General features: G+C 46.9%; 1 protein-coding gene across 13 annotated transcripts in view; it reads right to left on the bottom strand.

Annotated features, from left to right (window-relative positions):
• The window catches only part of Apbb2 (amyloid beta precursor protein binding family B member 2), a 320,293-nt gene that overhangs the window by 32,787 nt on the left and 268,356 nt on the right, over positions 1-19,150 (bottom strand). The window contains exon 1 of one of the 13 annotated variants that reach the window (XM_075943306.1): positions 2,102-2,266. The exons of the other annotated variants lie outside the window; for them this stretch is intronic. The gene's annotated coding sequence lies outside the window, so the exon portion shown is untranslated. Of the gene's footprint in view, positions 1-2,101; positions 2,267-19,150 lie in introns of those variants that run through there. 13 annotated transcript variants of the gene reach the window in all.

The raw sequence follows: 19,150 nt of genomic DNA, 5'->3' as shown, positions 1-19,150 counted from the left end.
TTCATTACTATGCCCAACAGTTCAATATTTTATGAGACACAATTTTAACGATAGGGCCTAAAATCCAATGGTGTAAGAACTCAAAACACACACCCATAAAAGTCACAGTTTGTGTTTAACAAAGAAGAAGTTATGTTTCTATTTAGTCTATGACAGCTGAGACTGGCAATGTAGATGAACCTGAACCTCTCTGGCATTGATCTTCTCCCCATATTGGTGCATCAAGAGTACACAGAGGCTTCCCAAACACATTCGAGGCCCCTTACCCAGAACCCATCTCTACATGCGGGGGACTTGCTTAGTCAGAAGGACAGGATGAAATTCCTTTTTCTGAGGGTTTGTTTAAGACAAAGCTGCTCAGGTGACAGTGAGAGACCGCATGACTGATAGTTTTTGTAACAGATTAGAATTGCCACAGCTGAATGAACAAGGCCACTGCTCAACCCCTTAGAACTCAGCGCTAGCTCTGCCTGCAGCCCAGACTACTCTGAGAGACAGCTATGACTGGTACAGGAAGTTCAAGACTGAGACCCACTGATTTGACTAACTCCCGGCGACTTCTTCCAGCAGAGATGGCCTGGGCTTCATCTGTCCTCCTCCACAGCCCCTGGCTCAGTGAGCCATGGCACAGCAGCCAGCAGCAACATTCCCTGTGCTCAGGGTTATCCTTCCAGCTCTCCAGGTATGTTCCAGCTCAGACCAGAAATAAGTCCCAAGCTAGCACAGCGGGAGCTCCAAGAAGAAGGCACCTGCGGTGCTTGCCACCCCATCCCTGGGACTAGGGCTTAGCACTGTCAACTAAATAAGCCGCTTCCCACTGTTTAAAAGCTACGAGGTCAAAACAGGTGTTGATTGTTTAAAAAGGTGAGCTTCCCACTGCTGAGCCAAGAACCATGGCACCTTCTTTCTAGAGAGGAGCTGATGCTCAACGGAAAGTCTTTCCCCTTGTCACTTTAATTCCCATCTCATTTTGGAGGACACAGTCGTGGGCAATTTCACAGAATTATAGGTAAAAATGCATAAATACAAAGCTAGGGCTGGTTTTCTTGATACTATGTTTTGCTTCTAACTTCTTGGGAAAGATCTCTAGACGTTTACCCAAAGGCAATCAACGAAGACAGAAGTAGCAAAGATCTGGATATTCAGTAGAAAACTTACAAAATAGCTTTGTGTCAGAGCAAGGCTAGAGGGTGGGGAGAGTGCTCAGTGGTTTGAGAAAACTAGGAGAAAACAGGCAGAATCTCCCCCTACCCTCCCACCCCCCAGGCGCCAAGCGCAAGGCAGGAGAAAAAGGGGGAAAGACTAATGGGATTGTCTCCTCCAGCCTCCTCCTGCCTTCCTGCACCCAAAGCAGTAATGAAGATTCACAGCTACATTCATTAGGGGATCGATAGACGTGCCTGCTTACATACAAGATTGGGACAGGGAAATGGATAATTGCTAGAAATGGCGCAGATTCTAGCCTCAAGAATCTCATCAAGTGTTGTAAGTAATATTTAAACCGTTGAGGCTTTCTTTTTCAAAAACACTACTTTTTTAGTGCCAAGAACATGCATGTGATGAGTTGGATGTGTTTCCACGTTTGGGGAATTAGAGGCATTTTCTATCCGTGGAAATCACACCAATATTCTGTCACACAAATAAAATTACTTGGAAATAAGGTCTTTCTACACAAAGGATACGGCCTTTAATTCAAATACTGCATTTTTTAAAAGCCTATAGTATTTTTCACTCCTAATTTAGAAAAGATGTACATGAATATTTCCCGGGGCACATGGGACCACAGGACACTGGCCATCGCAGAAATGCCCGGTGCAGACCACCTACAGCCCATCACTTTCTGCTGCGAAAGTACACTGAGATGAAAGGAATGTCTCCAACTCATTTCACACAACCCCCAGTCTTCCCTCCAGAGTGGCAGGGAGACCCCGCCTCAGCCCGGCAGGCCGCCCTCCTCCAGGCATTATGCTAATCGCGGTGGGCATGGAGGCTGCGGCCTTTGTCCCGCGCTCGCTTGGCCCCATCTCGCTGCCGCTGCCTCCAGCTCGGTACCCCATGCACCTGCAGACAAAGGCTCGCCACCCCTCCCCAACTTCCTCACCTTGGGTTCTCGGTCTACCAGTGACTGGGCAGGGTGGGCTCTAGGACGAGGACCTGGTGCCCTAGCCAAGCCAGCTGGCTGCACTTGCTTAAGTCAGCGGCGGCAGCAAAGCAGCGGCAGAGGCGCGCAGTCTTTGCATCTCAAGTTCAAGCTAGCTGCTTCCGCGCCGCCCCGCCCCGCCCGCGAGGCCACTGCCGCTCATTGGCTGCTGAGCCCGGGCTCTCCTGCGGCACCCCGCCAGGTGCTCCTGCCAGATGCTTAAGCAGGTACTCCAGCTGCAAGGGGCCTTCAGGCAAAGAGGGGTGGCTAACTTGCCATCCCAGACTACATGTCCCCTTTATGTGACTAACGTACCCCCTTTGTGCACTCTCAGGACTTGTAAAGAAAGTTCTGACTCGTGTGTGTGTGTGTGTGTGTGTGTGTGTGTGTGTGTGTGTGTGTGCTACTACCCGAGGCCAGAGAACCTCCGCGACAGATCTGGTACAAAGCAGAAAGTGAATGAAATGAATAGATTTCAAAAGGGAGACCAAGGCAAACCGAGTTGGACTGTACCGTACAGACGACCTGCTAATTTGCACAAAGCTCTTGCGGGTCCCTGATTAAGGCACCTCTTATGAAGGGCTGACTTGAAGCCAAGCTCACACTGGCACTTTTAACATTGTCATTTCTAGCTGACAGCCCTCTCCCCCACCAGCTTCTACACGGAAGCAGAAGTGTCCAGTTGGCTAAGTGACAGCGTTTTAAATGGGACTGGCGGTCAAAAGAGAAGTCTGAAAGGAGAAGGCAAGATCATTTGCTGATTACGTTGTGTGCACTGAATATTCCCTTTGTCTAATAGCTTCTGGGCAGGGAGAAGTTATTTGACTGATTAATTAACAAAATGAAGCAGAGGATGACATTGGCTGTGTTTTGTTCAAACTCCCACACACTCCTTGTGCAGAGAAAAGTACAGGAAGCAGGAAACAGACGCGCAGAGTAAATAAGTGTGTTAAATAGGAAGCTTGTTTTGGTGACACACAACAGGTGTACAGGAGTCTCTTCTTCATGTTCATGTTTTAAAACAGGTCCAAACATTCACTTATTTGTTCAATATTTATGATGGACATCTGCTAAGTACCACCTTCTGTGCTGACAATTCCCTTTCTGGCTAACAGGTGTCTCGTCAGGGAGAGCGCTATTTAATTCACAGTGATCTGAGTCTATGATCTGTGTTACCTCTGCTATTTAAAAGATTTAACTTACAACCAGCTACTCACAGCAACTACAAGGTTTGGATGAAGCCCAGCCTGGAAGTGGAGCTGTGGGTGGATTTGAGGGTTGGGGTTTAGGAGCCAGGACTGACGTCACTAAGGCTGGAGATGAGGGATTTCACAGGACTGCACCTGTTACCGCTTCCAAGGTGGCTCTCCTCACTTACACAGGATTCTAGAGCGGTCCTCAGCCTCTCTGCCTGTAGCAGGACTGGGGCAACAAACCAGTCCAATGGGACAGCAAGGGGTCTCCTGGTAGGGAAGTCATCCTTGGCAACTACTCTCCCAAATGTCTCCCCCCCTTCTCTAACTGAGCTGCCACCCTGGTCCCCACTGATAGGGTGGTTGTAGTCGTGTTTCAGGTCTCCCGCCTACTTTCTTGCCCATAACAGACCATTTGCATACAATCATAGATAGGTCCCTTAAAACTGTGCCAGAGCTTCTCACGGCGGCGGCACAGGTTTGTAGTCGTCCCCGAGGGAGAAGGAGGCAGGAGGATCAGGAGGCCAAGGCCAGGCTCAGCTGGCTACATAGTGAGCTCAAGGGCAGCCTGGGCTATGTAAGGTCCTATCTTGAAAAAAAAAAGTTAATAATTATAAGAATCCATGCTGTTTGCTTAAAACCCTCTCGTGGTCGTCCCCTGTGATGGACTTGAAGTCTACAAACACTTCCGGGACCTCTGAGGTCACATGGGGGTCAGACCCCAGCTCTTCTTCCCAGCCATTGCTGCAAACAGGTCCTTGCTCTTCTTTCTGCCTGTGGTTTTCTTCCGGTTCCTGGAATGTGTCTAGCTATTCCCACCTAAGGGTCTTTATACTGTTCCTTCTGAAAAGCCCTTCCCTACACGGCTTCCCTGGCCAATCCTCCCTCTGTTCTCAGATCTCAGCCCACACACTGACTGCTCCAGAAAACGATCCAGCACCTTCATTGCCTACCATGGGCTTTCCCCAACAGCTCTTACTGTGGTTTGGCAACACACATTTGTATTATGACCCACTTATTACTCGTTCACCTCACTGTGCAGTGAGCTCTGTGAGCAGACAGCAGTCTATTGTTCTTGTGTGGTGTAGAATGTAAACCTGGCCTCAGAGAGGCTTGGCATCTTTGTTCTCCAAGATGTTGGCATCCCATGCCTCACTGGGATGGCTTGCTGGGGGCTTTGGATTCTGTGGCAGTAGCTCCGCCTTTGCAGGTACCAGAGCTGAGCTCGACCCCAGGACCAGTCAACCCACACAATGGAGCCCTCATTGAAATTCTGGCCACTAAGGCCGGGACAGAGCTCTTATGGCTGACAATGTTCTGTGCTATTGTCACACAGCACATCATGTAAGTCATGCCGTCTCCAGGGACAGGGCAAGTGCATGGTTCGCACTGAGACCTGCCCTATGTGCTTCTTCCCATGGAGGACTCGACCTCCTTTATAATAAGCCAGCGTTCAGTGGGTGCTGAGAGTCTTTCTGGCAGTCAGAGGTGGAAGCAGGTGGAAGTGGGAGCCAGGGTCTGGGGACTGTTTAGACAGTGAGCACATTTCTTGACATAGAGGAACGCATCTAATGGTTAGGTTCAGTGACTTTAGTCCTTTTTCAGTTTCTCAATGAGCATGTTATCAGCACATGACGCTTTAACCAATTAAAGGGCAAACACCCCTTCCCAAACACCCACTACGAGTTAAGTGTCTGGACCAGCCTCTCAGGAGGTTCCTTCTCTTTCCCAAGGACTTGATATCTTTGCTTGTGTTGTCTGGTCCACACTCCCGCTTTTGACGGTGGCCAGCAGTACTGGAATATTTGCTCTTGTGTATGACGTATGTTAGATCAACTCCAAGTCCCTAGCATTAGTCACAGCACCCACCCCAGAGAGCCCTACAAAAGATGTTTCCAGAATGAGGGCAATTTTTTTCTCCAAGTACCATAGCATTAAAAAAAACACCAATTTTATTTCTTTCAGTCCCGCATTTAAATTGGATAATAACTGTTATAATGTGCAACAGACATAATCCAAGTTCAAAGAAACACAGGTTCAGTCATATGTAAAATTTTGATACTTAGCCCAACATGTTCCCTGATAAATAAGGAAGCCGTTACTGTAGTAACTGAGTGTTATAAAGGCGTACTCTATTATTCTGTTTTTTCCTTTCTAAAAATAAAAATGTTGCTCAAAATTATTACCCTCTTTAAAAACCTGACACGAAAAGAAACCGACATGATTTATAAAAACAGGGAAGCAGATCACCAAACTCTCACGTCGCTGTGCTTCCTAATTAGAATGAAATATTGCAGTTTATTTGCATAATATATTAAGGGGGAAAAAAACCTGCGGCTACTTATCTCTCCCTCCCCCGTACAAAGTTGACTGAAAATACAGCCAGCATACCAATAACCCAGGATACATCCCCAAGAAGCATAGCAGGGGAAAAAAAAATCAATTTTATTTCTTTCAGACCTGCATTTAAACTGGATAATAACTGCTATAATGTGCAACAGACATAATCCAATTTCAATTTGTTTGATCAGATGAGTATAAACATTAAACAAGAAAGCCAGGGGATTGTCATAACAACATTTACACTCTTAGCTCATTACAGAACAAAGCGTTCTCACTTGCTCCTGGAAAGCCAGCTACTAGGAAATAGAGAATAGGAATCCGAGCTATCCGTAAGGACCATCCACAAAGATGTTTGTTTTGCCTCAGCCAAGGCAGTTTTGAACCAGCACCCACTTCAACTTCTTTCTGAGGAGGAAAGCCCTGGATGTCCCCTCAAACACTTGTGACTGTACTTAAGTATGCCCTTCTGAGCACACAGCATAGTCAAAGCCCCACCCAGGCAGGGGGATCTCACATTTGAACGTGCAGGGCTGTTGGAAGGTGTGGGGGTGGAGTGAGCAGGCGAGGGGCAGAGCTCTTGCTGTAGTATATATGCAGCCTCCCTTCTGGGCCCCACAAAAGCTCTGGCGGCAGGTGTCTTGGGGACAGCACCTGGAGGAGCAGGGCATCTCCTCTGGTTGACTGGAGTCAAAGGACAACACCGCACTGTAGGCTTCAGGCATCTCTCTCCACTCAAGAGCTCAGAAGAAGGTAACATGTTTCCCTTGGTTTTGGATCTCTGGTGCCTGGGCAGGACCCTGTAGGATCAATATCTTTCATACGTCCTTGTGTGAAGGCGTTGATCATCTGGGGAACTGGCTAAAATGCAGAGGAATGGGCCTGGTACAAAGATCTCTGGTGATGCCACGTCCTTATTCAAAAAACTACACTACTCCGAACAGCAAGACTCCTACTGGGAACCAGGTAAACAGTGATCACGACTGAAGCAAAAGGCAGAAAAGAATTCAGCTCAGATCTGCAAAGAACCCGGGCAAGGACTCAGGACCAGGAATATTCCCAATTTACAGGCTCCTGTCCCTGAGACATTCATTTTTGGAGGAGTCTGCGGTGCGTATTTGCAGAAGAAAACCCATGCTGCCACACCAATTCAGGAGGCAGAAACGTGGCTTGCATTTGGATTAGGATGTGACCTTTATCAAGAAGACCTCCAGGTTTTAGCACATTATCTCTAACTCAGCTCTCTCAGAGAAAGTTTGGTCCCTCAAGAGAGTCTCCTGCCCAGGGGTCTAGGGTGTGCCTCTAGTAGCCTATAAAACTCGGAAAAGCTTTATAAGACTGCATGTTTACAGCAAAAATCTCCGTACGTGGAAGAGTTCCAAGACCTAGGCAGGCAGCACGGCTCATTTTCTTTATACAATATTCAGCACACAGAACCTCCTACTAGACCAAAGACCTAGGGCAATTCCCTGGCATTCACTAGGCTACAAAGAGATTTGACTACTCCTCGATCCAAGAGTTCTCATGCTCCCTAAAGCCAAGGGAATGAAGGTGGTGGTGGTGATGGGGGTATAAAAACCACCCTACTCTATGATTCAGAATCCTAACAAAAATCACGAGCATTCAATTCCCAAGGTGCTCAACCCTGTTCAGTCCCTCCCCTACCTGCTCAGTCCCTCCCCTACCTGCTTAGCCCCTTCCCTACCTGCTCAGCCCCTCCCTTACCTGCTCAGCCCCTCCCCTACCTGCTCAGCCCCTCCCCTACTTGCTCAGCCCCTCCCCTACCTGCTCAGCCCCTTCCCTACCTGCTCAGTACCTTCTTACCTGCTCAGTCCTTGGCCTCTCTCCCCAGAAATCAGCAGAAAGGCAGGGGACAAAGCCAGCTGCCTCCATGCTCACTTACAACGAACACGGAGAGAGGAAGAGGGAGCAGTTGTCTGACGACATCCATGATCACAACTAGAGAAAAGCCATGTTTCTGCACCAGAAATTTAAGGTTCTTGTGATGTGAAGTATATGATGGGAAGATGTGGGACAGGGGACAAGGGTAGAGCCCTTGAGAGAAATTCTTTCTTTTTCAAAAATATTTTACTATTACTATTTTTTGTGGGTACACGTGTTTTTGCTGCATATCACGTACAAGCTCGGGTTCCTAGGGACAGGGGTCACAGATGGCTGAGTCACAGAGTGGGTGCTGGGAACTGAACCCAGGTCCTCTAAAAGAACAGTCAGTGCTCTTAACACTGAGCCATTGCTCCAGCCCTAAGCTAAATGTTTGCATGAAAGGGAGCTGCATTTTTCCCACACCTTACTTACCACGGTCTGGTTTCTGTCTCAATAATTTTACTTTTCCCAGAATGTCATATAAATGGAATTATATAGTGTGTGGTTTTTAAAGTCTCATTTCTGTCACTTAGTTAACTGTTAAGCCTGTTAGGAGCTCGTTTCTTTTAACTACTGAGAATTCTATTTGCGAAAAATTCCATTCCGTTTTCTATTGTTTGGCTAGACCATAGCTTATCCATCTATCAGTGGGTGGATATCTCCATTGCCTCCAGTGTGGGACAAGTTTAACTGAAGCTAATACTAATAAAACAAACAAGGGAGCGTGGTGGCACATGCCTGTAAGCTAAGGTCTGGGGAGGCCGAGACAGGAGAGTCACAAGTTCAAGACCAGCCTAGGTTACATAGCAAGACCATCTTTTAAAAAGGGGGTAGGAAATAAAGAAGAGTGGAGAAGGAAGCATCTTTGGTCTGGTGAGTGTGGAGCATGCATCATGCCTAGCTGGGGTCTTGATGAAACACAGCTGACTGCGCGCATCACCCTCCAGGATCCCGACGGCAAGGGGGAACTGGGGGTGCTAGGTGGCCAAATTGGGTCTTCTGAAAGAGCTTTTAACAATGGAGCCATCTCCTTAAGCCCGACCCCATCCCTTCTCCACTTTTGCTGGACGTTTTGTTTATTTGTTTGGTTGTTTTTATTGTTGTTTTCTTTAGAAGAAAAGAGAGGAAACTAAAGCAGACTTTACAATTTCCTTTTAGGGACACAGTAACCCGCTGACCGATTTTTTAACAGCCAGCACTTTCAACTTTAGAATTCCAGGAAACTGTGACATGTGCAGTGAGCCAGGATGAACCCAAAGGAGGAGAGTGGCTGCTCGCAGCTTCTGCCGCTTTGATGGCTTCTGACTGCACCGATGATAAATTAAATGGGCTCATGACTTATTAACTGCATGGGGAAATGTATATTTAAACACTCCTGATACATTCAGAAGACTAAATCAGTAATTCTAAACTCTCAATCATCTTTGGAGTTGAAGGAATGCCACACAAGGGAGCTAAATTACTAACCTCAAGCAAAATCGTGTACATTTACCGAGAACTGGTTAGACCGATGGGTCTTTTGACCACCAAAGAGCCATTTTACTCTTCTGGTCAGTCCCAACTGTTAATTTGCATATCTAGTTTTTATATATGTTACCTCTAACTGCACCCACCCCATTTTTATATTCTCTTCTATTAGTAAGAGGATGTTTGTATACTAATCAATGATCCACTAGCCAGTACCGGCTGAACGGGGCTTCAACCTTGAGCTGACTGCATTTTTTTTTTTTTAATCAGAAGCAAAGATCCTTAACATTTTGGTGGGCTTTGCAGGCTTATGTTATACAAATGTATGATCCCCCCCACCCTTCTGGCCTTGCTGCATTTGGAAAATGTAAAGAATAAAGCCTGCTTCCAAATGTTGAGGTGAAGACCGAGAGAAAAAGAAAAACCAAACCAATAAACAAACAAAACAGAAAGTATCTCTTAACTAACACAGCACTTGGCAGGTGGTAGACAGATGTCTGTCTCGCAACCAAAACCTACAGCCTCTAGCTGGGCTGGCTGAAATCTTGAAGTGGGCTTCTCAACCAACAACGACTCTGGGAAACTAACCCACATGACCACAGGAAAGCCCTGGTTGGTATTTCATATGGACTCTGCACAGGTAATGAGATCATGGTGGACGCCTGGTCTACGTTAGGTTCCAATCTCTTTTAGGACCTAAGAGCAAGCAAAAGGGAGACAGGCAAAAAAAACAGACGTGTATGCCACCACTACCTCAGCACCTGGCTTGACTGTGCCTGAGCTTTGGAGTGACAGAAGGCAAGCAAGGTGTTTTGAGATTGTTCAAATTGTTTTCTACTGCTTGTAATCAATGATCTTTGTATTAGTCAGCTTTTGTTACTGTAAAAAAAAAAATACCAGAGCATCAATTGATGTGGTGGTTTGAAAGAAAATGAACCCCAGAGGGAGTGGCACTAACGGGAGGTGTGGCCTAGTTAGAGGAAGTGTGTCTCTGTGGGGGTGGGCTTTGGGGGCTCATATATGCTCAAACCACTCCCAGTGAGATGGTCAATTTCCTGTTGTCTGTAAGTGTAGGAATCTCGGCTACCTCCCAGCACCCTATCTGCCTGCATGCCAACATGTCCCACCATGATGATCATGGACTGGACCTCTTAAACTATAAGCTGCCACCTCAATTAAATTTAAATTAATTAAGCTAATTAAATTAATTTTCCTTTCTAAGAGTTGCCATTGTCATGGTGTCTCTTCACAGCAACAGAAACCCTAACTAAGACAACCAGTGAAGAGAAAAGGCTTGCTTGGCTCACAGTTCTGGGGGCTGGGTCTGGGACAAGACAGCACACTGTAGTGGGAGTGCACAGCACAACAGAACAGCTTACCTCCTGAGCAGGAAGCCAAGCAGGGAAGAGTGGGTAGGAGCCCATCAGCCCACTTTAAGGGGACACCTCCAGTGACCTAAATATCTCCCACCACAAACCCCACACTTCAAGTCTCCACAACCTCCCAATAGTGCCACCCACCTCCAGGGGACCAAACCTTTCAGAGACACATCTAGGGTTCCAACCTTAGCAATCGTTGACATCTCAATCTCCATGATGGCAAAGCCCTGAGTGCCTGAGGTTACTCTCAACTTGAAAAGCATGGGACTCCAAAAGCACACACCACAATGAGTGGCTGGATTCTCCCCCAAGCCCACAGCCAGCTGAGCCTCTTATAAGTGGGTCTAAAATGGGTGTAGGGGTAGACCCAGCCAATCACCTTGCTTGTAGGGCGGGGTCGCCTGAGGATATTTTTTACTAATAAATATTGCTGGTGTGCTCCCCCCCCCCACGCTTCTGCTTTCCTGTTCTCCACTGGAACCTCTGGTTCTGTAAGTCTCTTTCCCAATTAAAGCTGCATATATTATTACAATTTCTGTCTGCCTTCATTTAAGCCACTACAAATGGGTCCAAAACTGAGGGAGCTGTTTGGGCAATTAAGTGTAAGTTTAGAATAACGAGAGACATAGATCCCAGTCCATCCACAGTCTAGTAGGAGAGATTTGGTAAACAGGGCTTTATGCTGGGAAACTAACTGTGGGAGCCAGCTTGGTTTGTTGCATCCTATGAACCTCAGTTTCCTTTTGAAACTGAAGGAGATTTTGCTAGAATTGGCAGCATGGGTAAGGGAAGAGTTAAAAAGCAAGCCGGGGCCCCGTGCTAGAGGTACAGGCCTGTAATCCGGCTACTCAGGCAGGAGGATGACAAGTCCAAGGCTTGCTTGGACTATGAAGTGAGTTTTAGGTTATCTGGTCAATTTGGTGAGACCTTGTCTCAGAATAAAATGTAAGAAAGACCCGCTTTGTAGCTTAGTGGTTGTTCTAGATCCAGCTAGCAGCAGCAGGAAGAAGAGGAGTGGGAAGAGGGAAGGAGGAGGCGGCCATTGCTGCTTCCACACAAGGGAATTCAGAGTAGGAGTGTCCAGGACTAATATTAGCCTTCACACCCGCAATGCTACATGACAAAGAAGGTGGAAAAGACAAGCACATGACTGCGGAGAGGAAGGACCTCGCAGAGTGTAATATGAATACCCAGATGCTAAAGAAGCATCACTTCTAGGCGGAAGTTTTAAGGATAGTTGGCAATACTTTAGTAACTACGCAAACGCAAGTGGCACCGCCATCAACCTTCAGGGGCCACTTAACAGAAAGGACGCTGCTTTAAATTATCAAGACACTTGGTTTGGTGGCAGGTGGTGGTGGCGCACGCCTTTAATCCCAGTACTGGGGAGGCAGAGGCAGGTGGATCTCTGTGAGTTTGAGCCCAGTTTGGTATTCAAAGCAAGTTCCAGGGCAGCCAATTATACAGAGAAATCCTGTCTCAAAAAATACATATATATTTGGTTTGGTTGTTATTGGAGTGTATTGTATTGATGGATACAAATGCTTATAGAAGAGATAGGAACAGGACTATAGGAAGATCAACGTCACATAACATTTGTACAGAGCTAGAGAGCTAGATCACAAAGGGCTCCATGCGACTCGAAGACTCGTACAATTGCCTGCGTCAACCACTAAGTACAATACGTCTTCTGAGTGCAGGACTATGAAGCTCTCGCTCATGCCTGCACAAGCTAGCCTACTGTGAGGGTTTAAAAAGTCCTTGGAGACTTAGCTGGTCAGCAGCACAAAAACGCAGCGCTCCTTTCTGCATCGTGAGAAGCACCTCTATTCCCCTGCTCTGATGAGCATACTTCTTTGGGACAATGTCTGACAAAGGGCTCCAAGGCTTAACAGAATGATTAGCAGTCTCAGGAGTAAAAGTGACTGAAAGTTTATGCTGGGAATATAGCTTGTTAGCAGAGAACTTGCCTAGCAAGTGCAAAGCCCTGGGTTTCATCCCCAGCAGCACAAAAATGAGAACTAAATAAACACTTGCCTAACAGGGAGCACATTTTGAAGACGAAGCATATACTATCCATCCCCGCCTCTCACTGTGCAATGTAGAGAGCTTCCCAACCATATCTTGTTTTAAGAAGCCTTTTCAACCCCCAGCTTAGCGAATTTAATGAATAGTATTAGGTTTTATCTTTCTTATAAATATCTTCTACAGCCTCCATTACGTCAATAAAAAAGACAAAGCAACTATTAGGCTAAAGGGTGGATAGAGATGAATCAGACCATTTCCTTTAGGCATGAAAGGGTCACTAGACAATGACTCCAGGCCAATGAATTTGTAGAGGAAATATATTAAGAAATTTCTCTCCATCTGTTACATATAATGCTTTTAGTAAGCGCCGCTTATCTTTGAAATGGGATTCCGGGTGGCAGCAGAAACTCGAGTGGCTGGAGCACCTCTGGAGGTGGGCTGGCTTCTGTCACACTTTATTGTTCTCTAACTCATGTAGAAAGCCAACAGTGTCACTTGGAGTGACCAATAAATACTAACCGGCTATAGGGGGATATATTTTTTTTTTTAACTTTGCTGTTTGTTTTACTACATGGGGACTTTCCGGGGAAGAAAAGAACAACCTAAGACACTCCTGTTTCAGAACGCTCTCTACTTCCTGACCTGGAATACTGCGGAAGTCAGAGGAAACTGTGCTTGAGACAGCCCGGATGCTGGACTTTAAACTGGATGATGGGACATTACAACCATGCTCTGTTTATTAAAATTGATAGTCCACTTGCTTTCCAGAATGAATCAGTGGCCTCAATAAAAGGTGTATATTATATCAAGTTTTTTTTTTTTGATTTTTCGAGACAGGGTTTCTCTGTAGCTTTTTGGTTCCTGTCCTGGAACTAGCTCTTGTAGGCCAGGCTGGCCTCGAACTCACAGAGATCCGCCTGCCTCTGCCTCCCGAGTGCTGGGATTAAAGGCGTGCGCCACTACCGCCCGGCTTTATATCAAGTTTTTATATTTTTTAACAAGTAAAAACTTAAAATCAAGCCAAAGGCAGAGGCAGTAATTCTAAAATTCAATAATGGTGAATGTTAGAAACCCATTCAACCATTCTGACCCACAGAAATGGCCGTGTCTGCAGGTCCATGTACAAAAATTGCTATGACTAAGAAGTCTACTTGAAACTTCCTTGTAGAAAGGGAAACACAACAAACTACATAATTTTTTACTAATAACCAAATTCTAGTGCACAAGTTCTTTAAGAGACAGTGTTCTCCAGAGTGTTTCAAGGGAATATGCACACAAGTTCTCGGGTCAAGGGCCATTTAGCAGGTGAAATCATTATCGGACAAGTAAAAGTCCTGTCCCTAAGAAGCATGCTTTGCAAGAAAGGCATGGCACAAGTGGTGCCAGCAAATCAGAGTCTCAACAATATTCCTTTGTGACAACACCAGACGGTTTAAGTTAATGCAGAATCGGTGTGTCTCAGTGTTCTCTAACCTGGCAGAAATTCCGATCAGTTTGGGGTTCACTGTTATGAAGGCTCTGAGGTGCCCTACTCAAATATCATGTGCATTTCAAATGACTGAGGCTCTCCCCAAGAACAGGGCATGGCAGACTGTGGTTTCTAAAGTGATTTGGGCCGGGAACCCCTTTCTTCCTTAAGCGCCAATATTGAGATGTATGATACTCAAGCTCCAAAAACTTTAAGCAAAGCTGACTAGAATCAGTGTTCTTCAAGCTACGACTCATTAGTGGCTACAAATAGCAGGTATGAGTTAAACGGACTAGTAAGAAGAAAACAAACAAAACCCAAAAACCCAGCACTCGTGGGGGGCAATCACTGCTGTATTAAAGTTTTGTTGGTTATATATGAGGAGAGAAAGGGAGACAGGGAGGATGCTGGGTCGCAGCACCAACACTATTCCTCACAAGTCATGACAAAGAACTTGAAGTGTAATGACGCAGACACCATGAGTGTTAAAAGACAGGACTTCATGAATAACTATCCTTGTACAATCTGTGTGCATGTGGCACTTATAGAGGGAGTTAGACAAGGCTGTCCTCAGCGGGGCAGAGAAAGTATCCCTCCACTACTGCTACGTCCAGAGGGGAGCACGGCACGTGCAATCTAGGGAAGGAGGCTAAGTGAAGAGCCCTGGGGAAACGAGCACTAGAAGGCACAGCGGTGTGAGCTTGTAATCCCAGCACTCTAGAAGCCGAGGTAGGAAAAGTGATGAGTTCCAGGAGGAGGATGAGTTCTGAGCTAGCCTGGGGTATCTACTGTAAAACTATTACTACAACCAAAATACTGAAAATACCTCTAACTCCCTGCAATTCTTTATTTTCCCCAAGGGTTCTTCTAGCCTCTTTAAATCCCTACCTGCTGTCACCAGTGGGTAGTTCATCTTGTCTCCCCCCCCCGCAAGAATTTTATATTAACAGAGATATATGGCATGTGTTATTTTTCTCAGTATGTATGGGGTCTTTTTCTATAGTTATTTTGAGAGTCAGCATGTGGCTATTTGAATGAGCAGTTGGACACTCGTGTCTATAGTCACCTGCTGACGGATGTTGGACCTGGACATGGCTCTGGCTACTACTCTGCACCTGAGAAGCCAGACCTGGGTAGGTAACAGGTGGGGAGATGCAGCTACTAGCACCGTTTCCCACCTGTAAGGAGGGAGGACGGCTTTCTGCTCCGGGTCGCTCTCCCTTCCTTTTGGCTCCTTCCTTTTTCTAAGGGAATTCCTCCCAGGGTACTCCCCAGAAAATAGCCCAGCAGACAGAAATGCCCAGTTGGAGTTGCAACACAGAAATATGGGACGTGGCCCCTGGGTCTATGGTTGTGAACTATGAGGGAGTGAAGACAACATGACTCTGCTGTCCTTGGAGGGGACAGCGAGGCCAGGAATGGGGGCCAGTGAGAAGAACAGCCTTGGTGACTTAAGGGTGATGGGCCAGCAGTGTCGGGACCCAAGTGACCGGCTGAGAACTCCTTATGGGATAATATTCATAAATTCTCATTTTTCTCTATCAGAACTCAACTCTGCCAAGCACCACCTATTCTAGGGCTTTAGTTCCCAGCTCTGATTTTTACATAGCCAGAGCCTGGCTTCGTGAGAAGCCTAGGGAAATACCACACCACCCTGGGGCTCTGAGACATGCTGGTTTCGGAAGAACTTTCAGAGTTCTCAGAGGAGCTCTGTGAAGGGATTTCAAACCATTTGTCACCATCACAGTGAACCGGGAAGTTACAACTTTTACAGAAAGTCAAGATCATAATACCGCGAGCCATCCATAGTCTCATTATGTAGTCCTGGCTGGCTTGGAGCTCACTCTGTAAACAAATAAAACCTTAAACCCACAACATCTGCCTGCCTCTGCCTCCCAAGTGCTAAGATTAAAGATGTACCACTACATGTGGCTTTCTTTTACAGGGTCTTATGGATCCCAGGATGACCTCAAACTCTCTCTGAAGCTATGGCGTCTTTGAACTAATCTTCCTGTAACCTCCCTGCCTCCATTCCTCAGAGCTGGGATTGCAGACATTTTCCAGCCCAGTGGATTTCTGCCACTGGAGATTCCACCCAGGGATGTGTGCACACTAGGTCAGCGCTCTGCCAACTGAGCTATATAACCACCTCTAACGTCTCCTAGCTTTTATAAAATATATATCATTTAATGAAATGAAATGATATTTATGCCCTGGCAATGCTGAAGCATGCATGGGCAGCCCATGTAAGAAAGTTCTGTATATCATTTAATAAGCATATGTGTGTGTGTGTGTATGTGTGATTCTATCTCAAGGAACTATTATCATGTTACTATAGCAGCATGGTGAGCGATGCACAACTTGCTGGAAAGCCCCTCTGCATTTCTGCCACCAGAGGGACAAGTCCCTGGTGCAGATGGAGGGGTGGAGAGACCAGGACACTGATTAGGGCCCTAACGGTACAAGCAAAGAGCCACGAGTGGCTTGCACATGGGACTTCCACTCCAGGTCTTTCTCTTGATCTACTCCAGCTCCCAGAACTCCCAGATTGCCCACAGTGATCCCCTCTCTTTGAGATCAAACCGAGGCTCTCAAACCCTTCTCTCCTAGCAGCTCCCATGCCAGATTATATTTTCCCTCACTGCACTCAATAAGAAGCTACAAATCTCAGGGAGATGCATTTGAGTTCAAAGCATTCAAGGTGACAAGTGCTTTATGAAAAGTGGCAATGGACGCTCATTTGCAGCAACACGAGGCTGAGGGCATGCACAGCTCTTCAAGTACATAGTTCCCAGCTGAGCAACTGGCACACGAGCCGTGACTGAGTGAAGCTCTGCTCCCAGCAGCTCCAAGCGTCTCTGCTCTTAGACAGACACTCATACATGTTTATTTTATTTTTGGTTTTTCGAGACATGGTTTCTCTGAAGCTTTGGAGCCTGTCCCAGAACTCACTCTGTAGACCAGGCTAACCTCAAACTCACAGAGATCCGCCTGCCTCTGCCTCCTGAGTGCTGGGATTAAAGGCGTGCGCCATCACTGCCCAGCTCATCTGTGTTTATGTGAGTGGCTCAGCCGCTGCTCCAGCCAAGACTACTTCTCAGAATGCTCCAAGATGCTGCCTTGAAGACTGGTTCAGAAAGCGGCTGTAACCAAGAGCAACGTATCTCCTCCCCACTGCATCCAGAAAGGCTGACTCACCACTTGGCTCAGGACTCAGGATTTGAAAGACGGACATTGGTCAGGGATCCTCAAACTTGGTCGCCTCCTCTAGAAACAGCAGGACAAGGTCCCTGGCTGTTGCTAAAACCTGCACGGGACGCTGGGCAATGAGCAGGGCCAGGAGCACCAAAATGGATGAGCACTTCTCACAAGGATTTGGCTTCTATGTCACTATCAGTGACAGTGCCACCGTGACTGATGTGATTGAAGATGCCCACCTGAATTCCCCGAGGGGAAGTTCTCTAGGCAATCACTTACAGTGACTTTCCTTAAAGGTTATTTTATGCTCAAAGTCCAGCGAGAACCTCAGCATGATTAATGGGAGGCAGGGAGGCCACTTGTGAAGAGCTGTGCCATCCCTACAGTGTAAGTCAGCAGACTGGCCAAGAGAATCCCCATGCCCCTGCCCATCATGAGGCTGTATTAAAAAAGATATTAACTCTAGAGGTCACAATAATACTGTGGCACAGGGAGGGAATTATTATTCTCTCTCCGAAGACTTCTCTCCCTGCGGCACGGCAGCAGACACCCCAGATTACACTTTCATCAGCAGAGGTTGGGGTTCCATCAATCTTTCATGACTGTCTGGCTCACAGAATCCTCAATTGGGTGGCCTTAGGAAACTGTCTCCCACATAGAGACCTGGCAAATCACATCTCGGAGAAGCAACGATGGCCAAGCATAAAACACAGGTAACTTTCAGAGGAGCTAAAAAAAGCTAAAGGTGGGGTGGAGTGAGGACGGGACAGATGGCTCAGTGGTTAGGAGTGCACTTTGCTCTTGCAGAGGATGGGAGTTGTTTCCCAGCACCGACATCAAATGGCACACACCTGCCTTTGCCTCCTGAGTGTTGGGATTAAGGAGGTCTGCCGCCACCACTGCCCAGCCTTAGGCACCAGCTCCTTGCCCCCCTTTAAAGGTGATTATCCCATGCATTTTGTCCTAGTGATTGAAAGCCAACTGACACCCCGCCCTCGATGGGCACACTGTGAGATAGTGTGGTATAGCTAAACAGTGGACTAGCCACAGCCACTCACTTAAACCAGCTCCCCCAAGTGCTCTGTGCTGAAGTTTGAATATGAAATGTCTTCCAAAGGCTGGGAGGAGGTGGGAGGTGCTGGAACCCTTAAGAGTGGGGCCTTGTAGGAAGACAAGGTCACTGGGGTTATGCTCTTAAGGGCATATTAAGACCCTGGCTCCTCATCACCCTCTTTTCTTCCTGGCCACATGAATGCGTAACTAAGACATAAGGGCAACAAAGCCAAAAAATCTCAGGCTGAAGTAAAGCTTTCCTCTCTTTAAAGGCAATGATCTCAGGTATATCGTCACAGCGATGGAAGCCCGACTGGCACCTCCCCCACAACATAACAGACTGCACAAGCAGCTGCCTCCTTCAGTCTGGGCTAATTCATTTTCAAGTGTCAACAAAGGCCTGGCAGGACCACCAAGAAACAGAAACAATAGCAGTTATCTGAGAAGAGGGAAAGAAGAATTGCCGCTGGTAACTCGGAGGCCAACAAGAGAACATTAAGAGATTCTCATGGGAGCAGTCATTCCAAAATAGGGCTCTGGCCTCCACAGTTAGGGGAACCCAGGAAAGAGGTTGGGATGCTGAAATTGAGACATTTGGAGAAAGGGTCCCACAGAGCCAAACTGAGCCAAATAAATCTTTTTTGGAGGTGATTATCTCATGCATTTTGTCATAGCCACAGAAAGCGGATCATCACAACCCTCCCCTATACGGCAGACTGAGGGACCAGTGTAGGTATAGCTAACCAAGAGAGCAGCCATAGTCTGGGGCTGAAGAGTGCGTTTAAGGCCAGCCTGAGCAATGCAGTGATATAAATCCCAAAGTAAAAAGCAGAAAGAGGGCTGGGGACGGAGCTCAGTGGGCAAGCCCAGGTGCAACACCTAGCGCAGCAAAAGAATGAGGGGGTGGAGGGGAGCCCAGAAGAGGTTTGGTTTTGTCTTGGTTTTACTGTTTCCTAACTAAACAACTACAGCATTGTCAAGGTCCATCCAAAAATAAGCA

Source organism: Microtus pennsylvanicus, chromosome 12 (genome assembly GCF_037038515.1).
Source record: "Microtus pennsylvanicus isolate mMicPen1 chromosome 12, mMicPen1.hap1, whole genome shotgun sequence".
In the NCBI taxonomy this organism is placed as follows: Eukaryota; Metazoa; Chordata; class Mammalia; order Rodentia; family Cricetidae; genus Microtus; species Microtus pennsylvanicus.
The sequence above is the reverse complement of the archived record's forward strand: the minus strand, read 5'-3'. Positions and strand labels throughout refer to the sequence as shown.